Here is a 20,867-nt window from a genome sequence, read left to right as displayed (position 1 = left end):
CAGATCGGCTCATGTTGGACAGACAAAACCTAATTATGAGCTCATTAAGTGAGTCAGCAGGTCAACTAATTTACTTTCACTGACTGGTTACACTATCAGTGATGGACAGCAGCCGAAATCTTTTTGGTTTTCTCACTCAGATAGAAGCGCTGTTTCTACAACACTGAGTCCAATAATTAAAATATGTAACTAAATAATATATTATCTGAGACTAACAAATTTTTTTTTCACTGTAAAAAAACAAGCTCAAAACATCAAAGCAACATGACGGATTAAGATTTGAGTTTTCTCGACTGCTGCTTTTGTAGGCGTCTTCACTGAAGTTAATTTGTTTAATCAACTGATATTTGTTTATTCATCCAACATTACGCTGCCAGTATTTTTTTCCCAGAAGAGCAAATTTAGCCAGTATTATGTTTTTGCCATTGGCAGATATTCTTATTCAGAGTGACTTACTGTCTAATCATGTTTCAGATGTCAGGAATGTAACGTTGGAATTTTTGCCCAGGACTTTTTGTTCTTACCCAAGCCCACCCTGCTGTTTTATATTTTGATATTTTAAATTGTATCAATATTTTTACAGTGAACTTGTTTGAGATTCTATCTAATATCAGTTAATGGCTGTACATAGTTAGGAGTTAATACTTATGTTCTTCTTCATCTTGTTGATTGTGAATTATGTGCTCATGCAAGCAGGAGATAAACAAAAGCTCCCAGAGGAGCAACAAGTCAGTCTTCTAACACCTGTCTACTGTTCACCTGTCTATTGTATACCTGTCTACTGTACAGGCCAAAAACAATGAACGTTGAATGATTTGACTGAATTTCCTGTTTAATTTATAATCTTCTGTGGTGTTTTTGCTTATTATGGGGTGTTATTTCTACAGTTCATTTTTAGAGCCTCCAGTGACAGTGATTTATGGGAATGCTAATGAGAAGCGAGAGCTGAGACTGTCTGTACCTTTCAACACAAGTAAGTTTTTCAGCTTCTTGAAATGTTTCTGTCGAATGTCTCTACAAGCATGTTAATTATAGTAGAAAGAAAGAAAGAAAGAAAGAAAGAAAGAAAGAAAGTAATTGATTAATCCCGAGGGGAAATGGTAGTGTTACAGTAGCAAGACATATAGTTGAAACTTACATATCATTATTGTTGGAACAAAACCTTGTATCTCCGAAATAGTAACTTTACAGGAGAAGGAAAAAACATACTTTACTTTTAATGAAAGTTAATGGAACCAGACTTTTTTCCAAATAATTTTGGGCTGTTTCTTTTGGTCCATTCACCATGAACTTTACACACACAGTAAAGGCCAACAGGCATTTTCAAATGAAGTCAAAAACTGAAGAACGTCAAAAATGGAGATACGAGGCACAACAGCAGCGATATATTAAGCAGAAATGGAAATAAAAATAGACAAATTAAACAGAAATTAAAAAATAGACACAAATTAGAGCAAAGTATGAATATAGATGCTATAGATGAATTCCATTTACAGGAAAAGAGGAGCGCTGATGAGAAGCGATGGTTGAGACTGCCAACAACCTTTAGCTTTCAACACCTGTATGTTTCTCATCCTCTTGAAATGTTTCTGTCAAATGTCTCTGCAAGCATGTTAATTACAGTTTCTGTGTAACTTCTATTTGTTATTTTTAATACACATTACTTTGGAAGTTTGTGTGTTAATTTATTGAGTAGTGTGGTGTGTAATTTCCATTTACAGGGAAAGGGGAGCGCTGATGAGAAGCGAGGGCTGTGACTGTCAACATTTAGCTTTATCACCTTCTTGGAATGTCTCTGTCAGACGTGTGTAATATTTATGTCAAAGCGTGTTATTTATAGTTTTCGTGTACACTCTAATAGTTATTTAGATTTCTTTATTTTGCTTTACATAAAGTGTGTGTTAATTTCTTGAGTAGTGAACTGGTGAGTAATTTCAATTTATTAAGTAGTTCATTCATTTTTGTTTATTTTTATAGAAAGTACAATGGAAAGCGTACAATACTGAAAAGTTTATGGCTGATATGCTTACCCAAGTGAACTCTGAAATAAAAAAATAATAATTATGAAAAATATAGATATGTATTGCTCAATTTGATTCCGTTTAGATTTTGGTCTCAAAAATTTCAGATGAGTTTCATTTATATAGTACAGACAAAGGCAATTCAATGCGCTTTACATAAATAAAAGCAAAAACAAACATCAAAAAGAAAAAGACTATGTTTCAAAGACGCTGTTTCACCCTGAGATCACTGATAGAGCAACATTCTTTGAATAAGTCCTGATACAGTATCATTTCTGAGAACTTCACTGATGTAATTATTCAAAACTCTTGCAACTGTGATCAGGAAAAGACATTTTATAAAATGTTAAACCAGTCAAAATGTTTTTCTCCTTGTAATAATGTTTAAAGCCACAGTCACTCTAGTTTTTTAGTTTTTTTCCAATGCCTTGCAAAATTGCCTTGCATCACTGAGTCTGGTCGGGAAGACTGGATATGAGAAAATGTTCCATGTTATTGCAATTAGTACGCGAACAGCCAGGGGCGTAACTAGACCTTTCAGGATGGGGTGGCCAGGTATGACCCAGGAATCTTATTTGGGTGGCACACTGCTAAGAAAAAATAAAATAGTGTACATTTTTCTCTGTGCATAACTAAATCTTTCATTCATTTCCACAGGAATAAAATATTACACCAGTACCACTATTGCCAAAAGTAAACTGAAAGACAAAACATGTCGGTATCACATTTTAGTCTTTCATGAGGAAATAATGTATCTGAATCAAGTAAATCAAACGATTTTTTTTTTTCAATGCACATTGTTAACTTATTTCATAGACACAGGCCATAGATGTTATTCATTTAGGTCGCAATCACTACAGGTTACACATGAGCCTAACAATGAGAAGGCAATGTATCAGGTAATATTCAACACATGCATGTATTCAACAGTAAAAAATGAATTAGTTAGCATGATAAACAAGTGTAGCAGACTCATTTTTGATAGCTGACTCATCTTACCACCGAATGGCCTAGTTTACAGTGTAGATCACAGAGCTGCTCTGCTGAAGGCACCCAGTGCACATTTGGTCAGCTCTTTGCTGAGTAAACTGGCCTTTCACAGCATGATACACTAATTATTAAACACAGCATCATCAGACTCTCATAAATGATTGTTACATATCCTGATGGTAGATTTTTGTATTTTCATAATTCATGTTTTATTAATAATGGCTGACTGATGATGACTGACTGTCTCACTTTCCATAACGTGGGTGGCCAGTAGGGTGGCCATACTTCATTTCAGGTTGCCCCTGGCCACCCCATGGCTACACCTCTGCTAACAGCAACGACAAAAAGTGAACATAATTATTTTAGATAATTATATATTCATGGGTGTTCAGGGCTGCACACTGAGTCTTGACCAAAATGAAATAGATAACTGGTCTGGTTGGCAGTAGTGGGGTGATGTACATTACTTTTTTCCCATTTTCCAGCTTTCAGAAACAGGCAGAGTATCGATCCCAGTGAGGCATCCTGTGTTGAACACTTACAGCTGAAGCCAATGACAAATAAGTGAATCCTTTACTCTTCCAGATGAATCTGCCAGGTTCTATTACATGAGCAATAAGTGCCTCAGGGTGCAAACTAGAATGGTATGTTGATGTGTTGATTGCTATTTTTAGAATTTTTTTATTCATAGAGAGTTCGACATTAGGTGGCATAAACTATGAGAAGCTAACACTAATATCATTTATGCTAGCAGCCACAGAACAAGTGTTTTTGTTAATTTTTTCACATTCAGAGATAAATTGTTCTTTTGTTTTGATTCTCCACCTAATTGGTGTGAGTCTGTGCACAGAACAGTGTGGTGCATGCTCATGACTTTATGACAAAAATTAATCACATAAAGTCATGAAGTAAGAATTAAGCTCTTTGCTGTTGTGATGTAAAGCTGATTTGTCCAATTGGTTAAGGATGCAAATTGACATGTCAAAGTTTGAACTCGGTGCTAAATTCAACACGCAAGATTTATTTGTCCTGGAAATCTGCAATGTGAAATTGCTCATTGCACTGAATTCAGTTCATTCCATTAAAATGAATGTAATTTCACTTGTGAAAGTTTGCTGGCTAATGCAGTAGAGACTGGGTCTTAATAGAAGTATATTCTCATCCATTTGTGACTTTATAGCTTAGGGGAGTGCAGGGCACAAACAGACTTTTTATGTTGTTAAAGGAGGTCAAGCAGCGTGTGCTTCAGGCCACAATACCACATTTCCTAGCCACAGTCTCTTACCAAAATTCAGAGGGCTTCGTCAGTGTTTTAAAGAGATCTGTGGCACAAAATCCAACCTTATATTACTGTAATCATCATCTTAGCATCAACATAGCACTGTTTTGAAGCAGCTGACAAACTCACAGAAAGTGCTAGTTAGGCTTAAGTACAGCCTCTGTACTGTGGGGTTAGTTCTTACACAGTGTTACAACTAAGCCACCCTCAGTAAACAAAAACATATTATAGATAGATAATATACAAGGTGATTCAAAAAGATTAATCTGATTTTTAAAGCGCCATATTTTTGCAACCGCAAGGTGCCTAGGAACCAATCACAATCCAATTTAAAGAGGGGGTCATAGAGTTTCGACTATCAGTGGAAGATGGCCCCCTTCAGTCTGAGAGGAGATGAGACCCCTGAGCAGAAAGCGTTCTGCGTTCTCCACTTCAATAAGAGTGAATCCGTCATAACTGTGTGACGTGATTTTCGTGGGCAGTGAGCCTCCAACAGCTCAGAGCATTCGTCGTTGGTTCCACAACACTGGATGATCTCCGAAATCGCACTGAAAGAGCCGTGAGTGCAGCGACACCCGACATGCTCAATGGAGTATGGGATGAATTTGACTATGGCGTTGATGCTGTTTGTACAGCTGGAGGAGGTTCATATTGAGCACTTGTACAATTACATAATAAACTTTACGCTCAGTTAAACAATTTACAGTTCACTGCATTGTTCTGTAATGATTTATAAGCAAAATAAATCATTTTGAAATCGGATGAATCTTTCTGAATCACCCTGTATAGTGCAGTATGACTGGAAAATATATTTATTTCTTACAACATAGAATTATATTAAATTAACTTTGTTTGGACTAATTCATCAGACTGTTCTAGCAGGTATTAAACCGACCCTCTGTCTGTTACAGTGAACCCACCCATGGGGTAAATTGTAATTGTGCACTTCCTGTCATTTTGGGTGGAACTGTATATGAACGGTGGGTTCTAGAAACAAAGTTCAAGTGTTCATTTGTATCAGAGATGTATATGTTGCTTGTATAAAATTATGATTATTCCAGATTAAATATTTTTACAGTTATTCAACAACAACCAAAATGTGTTAGGTTGTGCTCTGCTCTCCCCTTGATTTATCTGAAGAAAGGAACACAGTAGTGGAACAAGGTAGTTCTAAAAAACAGACAATAAAAGAGGTCCAGTGTTTGTCAGCGTTTCTTGGTTACACTCAAAAGCACAAACGAATGACACAATCATGTCTCCAGACAGTCTTATCAGCGTCTGTGTATATGCAGCCCTTTGTCTCTCTCTAATCTTTGCATTGTGTTTCAGCTCTGTATTCTACAGGTCCGCATGTTTTTCATACTTTGTCTTGTTTTTCTATTTCAGTTTTACTTTGCGCCCTCTGTGTTTTTCCCCTCAATGTTAAATACACTTGCAAATGTATCTGGCTTTCTGACCTGCCTCACCTGCATTATAATCCACTATAGCAGCATCACAGTCATGCACATGTTAAAAATGCTGGCAGATTGTTATTAATTTGTATTAATTTCCATACAGTCAAAGAATCACCTGGAGATGTGGTCCTGTATTACAGAAACATCCTAACTCTGAAATCTGTTTGATCACCATGACAGCTTCAGTTAGGATTGAATTTATATGGCAATAGCTATTACAGAATAATGTTTCCAAAGTTTATAATCTTGATAAAGTTGATAAGGAAACACTATTACAGAAGGATCCTAACCAGATGCAAATTCCTAAATACCGTCCTAACTGTAGGACAAACCCCGGCGATGTGCTAAGCCCTGTTTCAACCTTTAGCCAGGTGTTATGTTTATTAAGTAACTGTGACTGGCAGCATAACAAGTTCATGAAAACTATCATATAGCAGGACAATTATTCATATTGTGAAACCGTGGATTCACTTTTAAGAGTAATATTTTCTCCTAACTCTGCAGTTAAAAAATTCTGGACACTGCAGACACATTTTCCTGTTCCCACTTATTACCTGTATTTGTTAACGTTGAGGAAAATTATCAAATAAAATATTAAAGTGATGGTGGTGAATAATGAAAAGAAAGAGTTGAACATGTTGCTGTTTATTAGGATGAATAACAGAGGCGCAGCTTGCTTGCTGGCTAAAGGTTTGGGAAAAGAAAGTGCTGATGCCCTGTTAAACAGCAGGAGGCACTGTCACAATATTCTTAACTGTTTCCAAATGTTTCTAGTTAACTGCACTTTAGTTTTATTTTGTCCTTTTTTAACAGTGGTATCTGTCTAGCTAACTAACGTACATTTTTACATTATTTTGATTACATGTTTTTTACGTTTCAGCTCTGTGTATTGCTGGTTGCTTAGTAACAGAAATAATAATTGATTTTTATCCTTGACTGTGTGCTGTACGATTTCCTAAATTGATATAAATAAGTTATCCTTTTATTAATCCTACAACAAGGAAATTCACCTCCACATTTGACCCATCTGTGCAATGAAACACAACATACACCCTAGTGAGCACACTTGCCCGGAGTGGTGGGCAGCCCTATCCACGGTGCCCAGGGAGCAGTTGGGGGTTAGGTGCCTTGCTCAAGGGCTCAGCTCAGGGGATCGTACCAGCGACCTTCCAGTTACAAGGCTGTAAGATCAGAAATAACTCCTATGTAAAGCTTTGCTTCTGTGATACAAATTTGCTAAAATCCTGTTTTGATCTTCAAATCTTAATTTAGGACAAAACATAAGAAGTTTCTGTAATATTGCTTCTGGACTGCACAGCATTCTGAAAGGATTTTATTCATTGAAAGGAAAATGCAGCTATGTTTAATCCGTATATGGGAAATAGACTTGTCTGATTAGCATGTTGTTTCATCAGTTCAACAGTAAATTTAGTTCTATGCTGAAGATCTGAAGTTGCTCAAATGCTGAAGTTTTGATTAGCATAGCATGAAGTCTCTGTGAAAGAAGTCGGCCAAACCAAAACTCTGAGCGTTTCAGTGACCACATTTATGAGAAACAGGTGGCTTTTTCTTGCCACCTTATCTTGTCCTTTGCTTTTCATTGTTCTGAAAGAATTTCCGTGCAGACATTTTGTGTTTCTTCTAAACGCTGTAACAGGCGGGTGTTGAAAGGCATCTTATTTGTGTCTGTCTGCTTATGAATGACGTGCAGTGTCTTTTGATGTGAGTTTTTTCTGACAAAATGAATGTAAAGCACACATTTCTGATTTATGAGAACTGACATCATCCTACAGTGCTGTCAGACGAGAAATGACAGAAAAGAATCTGTGTTAACGCTGTTACACTCCTAACAGTTCACCATTACAAGAAACTAGTCACGAATGATTGAGTTCCTTTCTAAAACTCTCCTGGAATCAGCACATGACCCAGTGTTACAGAACCAAGAGGAGCATTTTGTTCCTCTAATGTTGATCTGTGACGGCTCGGGAGACTTAATTGTGATTCTCACTATGTAAGAAGTTTGTCACAGATGTTTCTCCAGACTTTCATTAGGGGAAATAACATTACACAAAAAGGAGTGATGAGATAAAAGTTGTAATCATTTTAATCACAAAAGCAGTTGCAGGCTATACTATCTGCCAAAGGGAGTGTTACTAAGTGTATACAAACTTTTCTTATATTTTTTGAAGTTCTTCAAATATAAAGAACTGTGCATTATCATTTGCAGAAAAATGTAAAAAATAGTTTGCTGTAGAGATTCTTTTCCCTGCAAATCAACAAAATATATCATTTGGTCAGGGGTGCCTAAATTTTTGCATACAACTGTGGTTTCTGATTGAGTAAAAACAAAGTCCAAATAGTCCAAACTGTCCAGACTGCTTGTGACTTTGGTCTTTAGCCAATAACTCAGTGAAATACAAAGTAACAGATATAAATCTTGAACAACACTGTTATATAGGTTGTTAAATTATTCGTTAATCTCTGTATTTTGTGAACAGAATTCTGAAGTGTTTCTTTTTAAAACCACATTCTAAAAGCAAAGTTTTCATGGCGTATTTGCCGTGTGTTTAGGACAGTCCCCTCCCATTCATACAGATATTCAAAACTGAAATAAATATATTGATTCAAAGTTCACACTAACAGACAAACAAAAGGTGTGTTCACTTTGAGATTTCTGGTATTTTTTAAGTCCTCCAATTTTTTTCAAATATTATACAATAAAAGTTCATCTTCCTCCTTCCTCCCCCTCCCCCCACAGTTCTCAATGCATATAAGGTCATCCCAAAATAGTTCTTCCTAAAATGGTAACAGTGTTTTCCCTGTTGTGTCTCCTTATGTGCAGGTACATGATTGGCCACATGGGGGCGCAATGATGTAAAAGAGGCCACCATCTTGGAGAGGTTCAAAGCTCTCTCCCCTTTGACATGACCTGGAAGAACACCTGGCCAGGCCAGCCTAGCACTCTTCACACTCTGCTTCGTTTCATTTGTAAAGTTCATGAAAGCTTTGTTAGATTCTGTGAAGCTCTCTGTGACCATTTGGTAAGTAGGGGACGAGTACCACTTTGTTTGGGTTACTGTTCCTCCTGGTTTTAAAGCAGAGAGAAAGAGTAGCCCTTTGTATTTTTGTTTTGTTTTCAAGTTTAGTTAGTTAGGTTTGTAATCATTAGATGCTTTGTTTGTTATTTTGGCATGTGCTCCTCCCTGAAGCCATCAACCCAACATGTTTGAGCTTTTGAAGTAAATAAAGCTGCCATTTTCTGATTTCCATGGTGTCCAGTGTTTGGTCAAGGAGCAGGTCTGGGTAGAGAGCGCTCTCTCATTCTGTTATGGCCTGACCCTAGAAGGGTCGTAACACCATGCATGAGTCGTGAGCATGCACATGAATAAAACTCGGAATCTGAAGATCCAGCCTCCTGAGTCGTCCTGCCGAATTTCTAACAGTGACAATTCACCAAAACAGTTCTTTTGAAACACTGATGACAAAATCTCAAGGCTGTAATTCAGTGAAACGTGACAAATTGTGAGTTAACAATTTAACTCTTGTGTGGTGTTGATGTGTTTGTTACTCGGTGGTCTGGTGGACCCACCACATTATTGTTTTTTTTTTTTAAATCATAACCATAACAAGTTGTGCAAAAATACCAGATGGTTAAAATATCGCAAGTGTCCAGTGTAGCAGCTGTAGCCAGTCCGCAGCCTGTCCATGTTGTCCACCCACACACACACACACACACACACACTAACAGGAGGCCATGTAGGAGTAGAACAGAGTGAAGGACACAGCACCTCCACACTTTTATTCCCCGTGGGTTCAGCCCAACACCACATGTGTAATATAAATGTGTGGGGGGTGAACAGAGTGAAGACACTGAAAATGGGTTATTTTATATGTTCTTCTCAGAAAATGAGCAAAGGCCAAGGAATCTGAGATTGAAATAATAATAAATCGCATCTTTTTTATTTTGGTAAACATTGAAAATGGGTCCCACAGACCTGAACACCACACAAGGGTTAATTAATCAAGCTGGGTGAGTGATATTCATCATAGGTTTATGACAAATACAAACAACACATGCAACCAATGAATTACCTTTAATGCAATTAATAATAATAAGTACAAGACAGTCGATTACAACAGAATCATTTACTTTCATTTTTCATGTACCAAACACAACAATGAAAGAACTCCAGCTTTGTTGTCCTAATGATATTTGAATATTATAGAGGTTATCATTATAGAGGTTTTATAGATGTGCCTTCCCTGTGATTTTAAAAAGGTTGTCTTTTTTAATAATGCTTTATTAAAATGTGTTGTTCTTGTGCAAAGTTAACAGCCTGGTGTTCATTATATTAATTTTCATATTTCTATGTAACTGAGTTTAAGCAAAGTCAACAGACATTTTTCAAATAAAACAACCCTGTTTGTCGCTTGATAAGTTGACAGTAAAACTCCACATGTTTTTAATAAACAATCTTAAATTCATTTTTATTTGTAGTGTTTGAATTTTTACCATTTTGTATGTATATCATTACCACTGATTGTACATCTTTGCATTATTGCCTCCTGACTGAAGCTCCAAATGGCTTATGTGGGTAATATATAAGCACTTCCATCACAGACACAGTGTTGTAGAAAGAAGACAGTAATTTCCAATACATAGTTTCAGTCAGAGCTCAGAAAACATCCTGAGATAGAATTTTATAGGCACTTCATTCTGCTGTCGCTCTGTTGTTGGAGCCTTTTCCAGATTCTAGTTCAACATAGCGATGCAGTTGGCTATTCTGATGATAGTGATAACAATACAACAAGAAAACAAAACAGAAAAAAACAGTTAGTGAACAGTTACATATACTCAAAAGTAAATAAATTATTGTAATTAAAATCAATGTCATACCTCTCGATTCGCACTCCACGGTTAGTAATGTAAATAATCAGCTGCTCATATATAAGGCTGTAGATGTACTGCACCAAGATTAGAGACAGAAGGTGAGCCATTTGTATTGAGACATGAACAGTATAATAAGTAATCAAATCATAGCTTCATTGCTTTATGGTTTGCTATTTTTGTGTTTTGCATCCTTTCATCACCGCCATAGGACAGCCTCAGTGCCAGAGCTCGGGGTTTATGTAGCTCAAATTTTTGACCTGAATAACGACAAATCTGTCTGCTATCCATCGCTGTCTTTGCCTGTGTCGTAAATATGATTACAGTTATTTATTAGTTATTGTATGTACTAAAATATACTAATTATTAGAACATTTTCATGAAGCACTTACCAAAGATTACATTTACAGTGCCAGTCAAAAGTTTTGAACACACTTCTCATTCAATGTTTTTTCTTTATTTATTTTCTATGTTGTAAATTAATATTGAAGACATCAAAATTATGAAGGAACAGTTTTACACAGATATATAGAACTGTGTACCAACCCCACCTCCATGCAAAGACTAAAGCTATAACTCATCGCTAGATTGGACTGAACACTCCCTTTATTTTCTGTCACTTGTTCAAGATTCATTGGCTATAGGGGAAGCCGAGGTATTAACAATGTAAAACAATAATTAAACAATTAGACAGTTAAAAACTACATCTTTATACACAAAATACCTCTTATTGACCAGGGTATATTTAGGTTTTTCCATCTGAATTTACATGACCAAATCATAGGGCAAATTATTCAGTAACTGCATGAAATTAATGTAAATTTATATTTTTTTTAAACGCTCCCCTCAAATTAACAGAAAATGTGTTTTATGATCACACATATTGCTATATGCTTACAATTTACTGCTGAAAGCCAAAAATCTTAGACGCTCTTTGTATTTTTGTATAAAAATTATTTTTACAGAGCAGATCACTGAAAAGATGCCATCTGTTTATAGATTATAGCCCAGATTTGTGGAAAAATGGGTCAAATTTCAGTAGAAAAAAAAATTGAGTTCAGCTTCTTTTATTATAAGGGTTTAAAATTACATCACCCATCTATCTGACTGGAAAGAAGACAGTTACAGCTCTCATACGACCCCCACCTTTTGAATGAAGCTTATGAAATATGAAAGTTATGAAGAATATGACAAAGTGTATTTTGGAACCACCGGTGGTCCCAAGGAGTTAATAAGGTTAATGGGATTGATTTTAAAAAAACTTAATTAAATTTAAGTTGCCATAAGCCACCAAAAATAATTGCAAAAATAATAGCAAAAATAATTGTATATTTTGGTCAGAACAGAGTTGTTTCTTGAAGTTCTCCACTCTTGAAAATGTACTTTAAAAGTTACAAAAGCCACAACAACATGAAATATAATATTCTTACCTGTGGTGTCTCAACTGGGAGTGTGGCTGGATGGAGTCTGTTCTCAGAGCTCAGAACCAGAGGGGCCTTATAACCACTCTTTCACTTTCATTTCTTCGGTACAGTGTGCATGTCACGATTGTCATAAATCCTCGTTATACTAGTTTGACAGTGAGGTGTGCATTCCAGTGATTTCTTACTGATGAACTGATGACCCCTTTAACAATAGTATGAATGCATCACCGAGAAACACACATTGAAATCCCAGACCTGCACTTATGAACAGACTTAAAATTATTCTGCAAATTAGTTACATTGAAAAAAAGTCATTTAAAACATATGAAGAACTCAGAATTTTGAATCTTACTGTTCTCTTATCAGATCATGCTACACTGGTCAAAAGATAATTCTGAGCTATTAGAAAAATCAGCAGTAAGACTAATTAACTTTAATTGATTAACTTTTATTCTCTTTTGATGTGAACCATAATGAGTTCTATGATATCTGTATTAAGATATCTGTATGATCATATACCCTGTTATTTCTGCTTGTACATTTCTGGTGTGAGAGTAATTCTGTAATTGTGGGTTCATTTCATATTCATGGGATATAATATATTGACATATTGTGGAGTACACAAGTAGTTGAGCTATATTTTATTCTTTTCTGAGATTTACACTTTGCAGGAGTTGGGATACATAAATGGTAAAATGTGGTTGTGGTGGTAACCAACCGGGATGCTTTGTTAACTCAGCGAGGTGTAGCTAAAATAACTCTGAGTGAGAGAGGTGCCAGTGGTGTAGTTCAGAGAGCAACAAGAGTATTTAGTCTATTTTCTTTTTTTTTACTAAGTTAGCCCACTTTTAAGCTGAAAAAAGCCTTTTAATTTTGAGCATACGATTGAGAGAGTCGAGGAGTTCTGGGGACTCATTTGGCCATCTCCACTTGGGCTCTAAAGACGACTGCATGGAATATGTGTAATGGCATATGTGTTAAACATTGTCATGGTCTGAGAAAAGTTCAGGGCTTTGTCAGTGCCGTGAATCGAGTCAAGCCAGTCAGCAGCCTGGCCTCTTTGGTTGCTTGTGCAACATCTTGGCAAAATCTTGCCATTTTTTCCAATAACACTGTTTGGAGTGTGCCTCTGAAAAACCTCTGTTTGGGAGGCCATGTGGCCCAAACCCTTCGCCCTACCCCTCTATTCCAACAAAAATCGCCACACCCTACCCCTAGATGTGACTGCGCAACACGAAGAGGTAAGGGCTAAGTGGTAGGGGTAAGGGGTCAAGTGGGTTTGGGCTAGCTTAAATCTCAAGAGCACCTCTTGCGCAGGGTTAAGCTAAATTCCCGGTGAAGTTTAAAGTAAAATTTGGACTATGTGAATGCTGAACTGAGTTTGTGCCTAAAGCTAATAGCCTGCACAGGGATTTCATAAACATGGACAGTGAGACCAGTGAATTGAGGCTAAGATTCGGCGAGGCTGTTTTCCTGGGTGGATGACTTGCTTTCAGTGGGCAGGAGCAGCGTCAGACACTTCTGCTACGTCCTGGGGACTTAACAACAACCATCCCACCTCCAGTTGATGTTTCTCCACTAGAGCTCCCCTGCCAATTAAACCAAATCCTCCTAGCGCCTTCTTTTGTCTGTTAAAGGGAAGTAACTGTCTGGAATTCTTTTATTTTCCCTTTTGAAAGTTTTGAGAGACCTTTTTTGTTATCTTGTTGAGAGATAAAGAACTCATTTGATGTTGTGAACTGGATAGCACATGGTTTGAATGTGTGAGACTGTTCAGAGCCTTTTAAGAGATTCCTAAGCTGTGAAACAAGGACTGTCCATATAGAGAAACAGAAAATAAGGACACTGAATTCAATTGTCTAATTTTATTTATTTTTATTTAATTTCATTCAAACAAAGCAATCATTCAAGAAGAACTGTCACATAACAAAATACATTTTAGTAGTGTTTTCCCTTCAAATTGAAAGTTGTATAATGATCTTGTGTATGCTTACTCTGGAGTAGGGCTGCCTCACCTTTTCTGTTAGATTTGAGGCTGGAGGGAAAAGTTGGCAGGTTTGTATTCACACAAACATAATAGTGCTATTTGCATTTTGAGTTGCCACTGCTAGTGGCTTCCTTTTACATCTACACAAGAATATTAGTGTTTCACCACCCACTTCATACAACAAGATAGGCATCAACATATCTGTTCATATAGGTACAGAGGCTAATTGTACTGGGGCCCAGATCCTTTTGCTTTCCAGTCATCCAGTGTAAAAGCTGCTTAATAATACCCCTACTAGGCAGGCGAGATTTCCCTGCTACAAATGTGGCGTCATGAACAGGATACTGCCAAGTGTATTTTTGGTAGATTGCAGCTGTTGGTCACAGTCTTTTAATTCCAAGATGTCTGAGCTGGAAGAGTTGAAGAGAGAGATTGCAAACATGCAGCAGAGGCTTGCAGAGCAGTCTGCATTTTTGCAGCAGACTTGAACAGATCATAGGGAGGCCTTTGCTCTGGCAAAAACTGTTATAGAGCAACAGGTGGCTGCTCAGAGAGCCCCAGCTGCTGTGTATATCCCCCGAGACCACAAGCTTCCAGAGTTTGGTGGGTGCTTCACAAAACCAGGTGGCTTAAGCATTGAAGAGTGTGTTGCAAAAATGAAATTCACCTTTGAAGTCAAGGAAGTAACAGATGAAGATTGCATTAAACTCATCAGGTAGCAATTATAGGACAAAGCCAAGATGACTGTGAGGTTCATGCTGAAAGGAGAGAAGAGTGTTGAGATACTCTGTCCTTTTGCAAACCTATGCAGATAAGGTGCCTACAGGTACAAAATTGAAGGAGTTTTATGATAGAAAACATATGTCTGGTGAGAAAATATGCTCCCATGTGTATGATTTGCAGGAGAAACCAAACTGGGTCCTGATTTGGTATTTGAAATGGATTTTGACCTCATTCCTAATGCTGATGCTGTGCTTAAAGGGCAACTGGTCCTGGGCTTAAAATATGACTTTTTGAGACATGAAATGAAGAGGAGGGCAAAGGATGAAAAAACAGTTGACTTTTGCTCAGCTAATGCAGGCTGCAGTCACCTGGTCTGAGGAAGAGGATGTGCCAGCACTATGCAGTACAAGGAGTACCTGCTCTAGATGTGTTGTAAATGCTGCTGCTGTCACTGCCCACATAATAAAGAAGAAAAGAAACAAGATGTTTCACCTAAATGTGGGGGGAAAAAAAGCAAAGTTGCAACTAAAAGCTCCTTAGGCAAGAGGAATGGTCACAGTTTCACAGGAAGTATCTAGCACTCTTAGAGAAAATGCATTTAGGGACTGTCTGACCATTAAAGTCAAGATAGCTGGTGTGAAGAGAAAATGTCTTTTAGACACAGGATCAGAGGTCAGCTGACTGGGTGAGGCTTACAGCTGCAAATGGCTTGGACATCCCTGTGGTTGGATGCCTAGTGGCACACGCTGAGAACATGGGAAGGACACTATCTGATGTTTGAAAAGTTTACAGTCATTGCAGACCACAAGCCCCTGGGCTATTTGGGGACGGCTAACCCAGGAGCAATTGAGCAAAGGTGGATGGCCCAGTTGGCAAAGTACAATTTTGATGTCTGTTACATGCCAGGGAGGTAAAACACTAACGCTGACACCCTGTCAAAAAAATCCTTCCCCAGAAGAGCCTCAGATGAGTGATGAACAAGTTATGAACAAGTGTGTTGCACAAAATATAAAGCATGACTCAAAAGTCAGTCAATAACTTACTAGGAGACATCAACTCTCATAGGCTGGCTCACTGGGCATTCCAGCAATAATATAACAACACGATCTAAATCGATAAATGCATGGTCAAAAGTATATAGTATCATTGATTCAAAATTATTTAAGAAGTTGTATTGCATTCACATGGTAGGCTAAATTAGAGGCACCACTAAGGGGCCCTGTATTAGTATGTGGGATAAAAGAGCATGTTAAGCATGGATGCTCAATCTTTGTCCTGAAGATCAAATCCAACACATCTGGCTCTAATATTCAGATGTTCTTGAAGGCCTTCATTACCTGAATCAGGTGTGTTTGATTAGAGGTGCAGGAATGGTCGGAAATCCCTGAGAATGCTATTTTACTTCACTGACTCAAACAGAAGCCCAAAGAATTTTCCGCATGCTTCCCAACACTGGTACAACATCTGTATCTGCATTTAATTGCTGAAGCTTCAAAGTCAGATGTAATCAACAACAAAACATAATAAAATTAAACACAAAAAGGAATTAGTAACTAAATATGGCTAAAATGTAATGCAGTAAAAATAGATTGCTGTAATCCAGGGGCGTCCAATCGTATCCGCAAAGTGTTGTTGTGGCTGTAGGTTTTAGCTGCAACAAAGCAAAGCACAAATGATCCGTTGTTTAAAGACTGACTGATTAAATGAGAGGAATCAGGCTTGCTCTTCTTGTTTGGACCTGCACACACGCTGGCCCTTTAATTTTTGCATCCCTGCTTTAATCTTTACAGATATAGTGAAGTAGAAGTAAAAGACGTGAAAATAAATATGTCAGTATGTATTTATAAATCAATATTTTACGTGTGCAATATGATGCATTATTTTCACTTTGACTTTCCTTCCTGTGGGATTCATCCACATTTAGGAAACAATATAACTGAAACATTTGAGTTGCTTTTAAGTGCAGGAACTGAAAGTAAGACTGAAATGGTCTGGTGGCATTTAGGGGAACGGACTGCTCAGTTAAAGCTGTATGCAAAAGTTTGGGCACCCCAAATGACATGTTGATTTTCTAAGTGTAAATAAGTTACACACCCTCTACAGAGAACACACTTCTGCACATTTTGATGCACAATTGCTATTTATTTGCTGAATTTAGCATATTGGGAAAACATAAAATACATATACAGAGATCCACTTCTTTAAAAAAGCATAGAAATGAACATTAATCTTGCATAAATATCTTGTAACAGCACTTTTTGAAAGGTCTTATTACTGCATGTGTTAATGTTTTTTTAACTGCTCTTATTGAATTGTCTTACCTCTGTATTGCATATTTTAATATCAGCACTGACTATTGTTACTGGCAGTTTCTTAGTTCAAAGCTATCTTTAGACTAGCGTGTTTGCATTAGCTATGGATATATTATCTAAGCCATGGGTGCTCAATCCTTATCCTGGAGATCTACTACCCTGGAGAGTTCAGATTCAACACAGCTGGCTCCAATATTCAGATGCCCCTGAAGGCCTTCATTATCTGAATCAGGTGTGTTAGATTAGAGGTGTAACTAAGCTGTGCAGGGTGATAGATCTCCAGGACCAGGCACCCCTGCTCTAAACGGACAACATAGCACTTTTCTACGTCACTCTGGATAAGACTGTCTGCTAAATGTCGTAAATGTGAATGATTGTTGGATTAATGTTGTTTTACCAAAGACTAAAACTGAATTCATTTCCAAAGAAAGAAATCCCCGATTGTGCTGCCGAGTGTCAACCCAGTGCCCAGAAACTTTGCTTCTACTTTTGTGGGGCTAATTTCCACACCAGTCTCAACCCCCAGCCCAACTTTCACTCCAACTGGGCCAGCAGATGCTGATACACTTCCAGCTTCTGCTCGAACCATGGCACCAGCTCCAAGCACATTAGCCTCAGCACTTGCAGAAGCATTTGGGCCTTTGGCTTTAGCCTCAAAGATGCTCCACTCTGCTCCAGCTCGTCCTATTCCAGCCTCAGCCACAGCTCCAGCCTTTGGGACGCGTTGTCCAGGTTTGTCAGCGAAGGCATATGCATACGTGTCTGTACCGGCATACAGACCGTCAGCATATGCTTCTGCTGGCCTGTCATAGTTGTCTATCAAATCAAGCAAGGACGGATCTGCAATGAATTCAGAACAGTTAGTAATTAGTCAAGTAAGCTGGAGGTGAATAGACAAAATTAGCACCAGCACATTTCCAGTAATTTCTATGCAATAGGCTAGAATGCAATATGAACATTACTTGAACTTTTAAAGGGAAATTGGGCATTTTTTACATTCCCAAACAAAAAATCAGTAACCTATTTAACAAAAAGTCAAATAAAGCACTGCATCAAATTTAAGAGGCAACTGGCTGTTAAGCACAATGGATGATACACAATTGTGCTATGACATTTGTATAACATGCTATGGTACAGGTGTAGCAATGGCATTTTAAAATAATGTGCACCGACTTGGCACATGTTATTAATGTCAGAAAACAGCAACACAAATCATTAAATAATTAATTAAAACATTTATTCATTCATTCATTCATCATCTAACAACTAAAAAATAAACTGGCTGATTGCTGATTGCACGTTTGGAGCGAAAGATTTCAAGATTTCGATCTTTCAGTCATGCACCCCTACAGCTACAGTAAAATAGACCCCTTGGAATTATAAGGTTCTGTCTGACATTTTTGTCAAAGTTGAGTTATTCACATTTCTTATTCTGTAACAAGGGGTGTTTTTTTTTAAGCTATATCCATTTTTGGACTTTTTATCTAGAAAACAAAAAGGTTCTCTCTCCAAAGTCAAACTCTAACTTAGTTCTATAAGGTTCTATCTGTGAGCCAATCAGCACTTCGAATCCACGCAAGAGGACCAATCAGACTCTGCTTCTTTGCCGCTCTGTGGGAAACAGAGCACAGGCGTCAAATATGAGTCACGCAACGCTAAGTTTAGGAGAAATTTCAAGATGGAGGATTTACTGATGATCTCATGAAGTACAACAGTCCAAATGACAGGCAAATTAAGTCTTCTTTAATCGTTTTTGATCTTGCTGAGGAGGTTTATATTCATTGTTAGCTACCATGCTAGCCAGGTAAGGCTTGGTCTGCCCATTAATGGTAACATAAGGCATTAAAGCATAAGTTTTGGTTTTTGAAGAAAGGTCGTTCTAACAGTTACCCCTGTATTAAAATACTAATGATTTCAGAATGATTGTAACATTAGATTTTAATGTAGCCTTTAGCTGGTCAGTGGTTTGATGCTAATAATTTTTTTTTGTCTCTTTTTATTCTTGTGATGGCCCTGATCCCTGACATGGTGAGTATGTTTTCTTTTTCTCCAGGCCAGCGAGGTACAGGTAGCAGAAAGAGGGGCATTGGAGCTGTGGGTCTTTACCAGACCTAACAAGGGCCAAACCTGTGCAGCCAGGGCCTGCAGATGGACAGTGTTATACTGCTTTGTTGAAAATTGAGCCGAGGCTATAAGGCTCCGAATCTGCCAACTTGATGAGTTAGAGGTATTTTATGAAATTGAGATGAAACAATCATTTTTAATTGTTAGCAGAAACTGAGTTGTTGCATTGCTTAAAATGTTTTGCAATGACTTGACAATTGTTTAATTAATAATTCATTCATTTAAATGAATAATTATTTCTAAGTTTGTATGTCCACGTTTATAAAACTGTGAAACACATATGAAACATGTTGCTGAAACTCAGCCTGTCTCCTTGCAGTTCTTGAAAAACTGTTAGTCTTAAACTTTATAAATATTAAGCCTTAAAGATAATTAAATAGTGAACTTACAGTAATTACAGCATAAACATGAACATCTTTTCTTTCTTTCTCCAAAAATAAGCCATTTTGCCTCATTAGGTAATGGTTCTTACCTAAAACTGACCTCCACTGGACAAAATATTTAACACTGACCCTAATAATACTTAAACAGCAATGCCTTTTTGCATGAAAAAAGATGATTTGTCCTAAAACAAGAAATAAATGTCATAAAAATAAATTAATCAAAATAAATGTCATAAAAATACCAAAAAGGGAATTAAATTTCACTTTCTGGACATGTAAACACTCTGCTGCAATACTAATTTTATCTTTTACAACAAATTATGAGTAACCTTTCTGTGTTCCTTGAAAATTGTTGCTTCTTTTCATGTTTTGTCAGATAGAGCCTTATAATTCCAAGCAGAAAGTGAATTCTTAGGATTAGAAGGTTCTCTCTGCATTTGACCTGTTCCAAAAAACAAAAAATCCAAATATTTGTAAAACTCGTTTACACATTTAATAGGATTTCGATATTTTACATTTAGAATATATTTAGGGTGTCTGTCATTGTCATGTATCACACAGACGTGTTCCACATATCAGTTTTGCTGTTTGGAATGCAAAATCTTTGAAGCTCAATATCTGAAAACTGCTCAGAACACAGACAGAACTCCGGTACATTCTCAGAAAATTAACCTTTGTTTCATTCTACCAGATTTTTTGGCTTGTAGTTTTCGTATGAAATATTAGCCAGTGATGCACTTTTTCAATATTTTTTTTTTATCATTCAGTTTACTGCCATCCCCTGAGGCTGGACATCAGGGGGTCATTTAATAAGGTATTGCTCCACCACTAATCATCATCATAATTCGTTTTATAATGGCAAACAGCAAATCAGCACCCAAAGTGAAACTAAACTGTATATCACTTTGTATTGGCTGTGTTTAGGGGTGCAAATCCATCCACAGTATCAAAACAGAAAGCTCACCAAGGAAGAGATGGTTACAGTTAGACCTTAGATAACACTGCTGTTGAATTTGGAAATTGAAAATTTAGAAGAGCAATGTTGTGGGCTTACCTGTGGTGCTCATCTTGGAGAAATAAGAAAATAAGTGACTGTAGAGAGGAGGAAGTCAGAGAGTGAGCCTGCAGAAAAGAAGACTACAAGTGTTTCTCATTCTTTCTCTATTTATTTCTTTGTTTTGTGATTGCTTTTTGTTGTTACATCTGGGGGATATTTCCCCAAATAGGATGTATCAGTTAAGCCAGATAACGTAAGCCCAAAGTCAAGCCTGCCCAATAAAAA

Source organism: Colossoma macropomum, unplaced genomic scaffold (genome assembly GCF_904425465.1).
Source record: "Colossoma macropomum unplaced genomic scaffold, Colossoma_macropomum, whole genome shotgun sequence".
NCBI lineage: Eukaryota > Metazoa > Chordata > Actinopteri > Characiformes > Serrasalmidae > Colossoma > Colossoma macropomum.
This window is presented reverse-complemented; position numbering follows the sequence as displayed.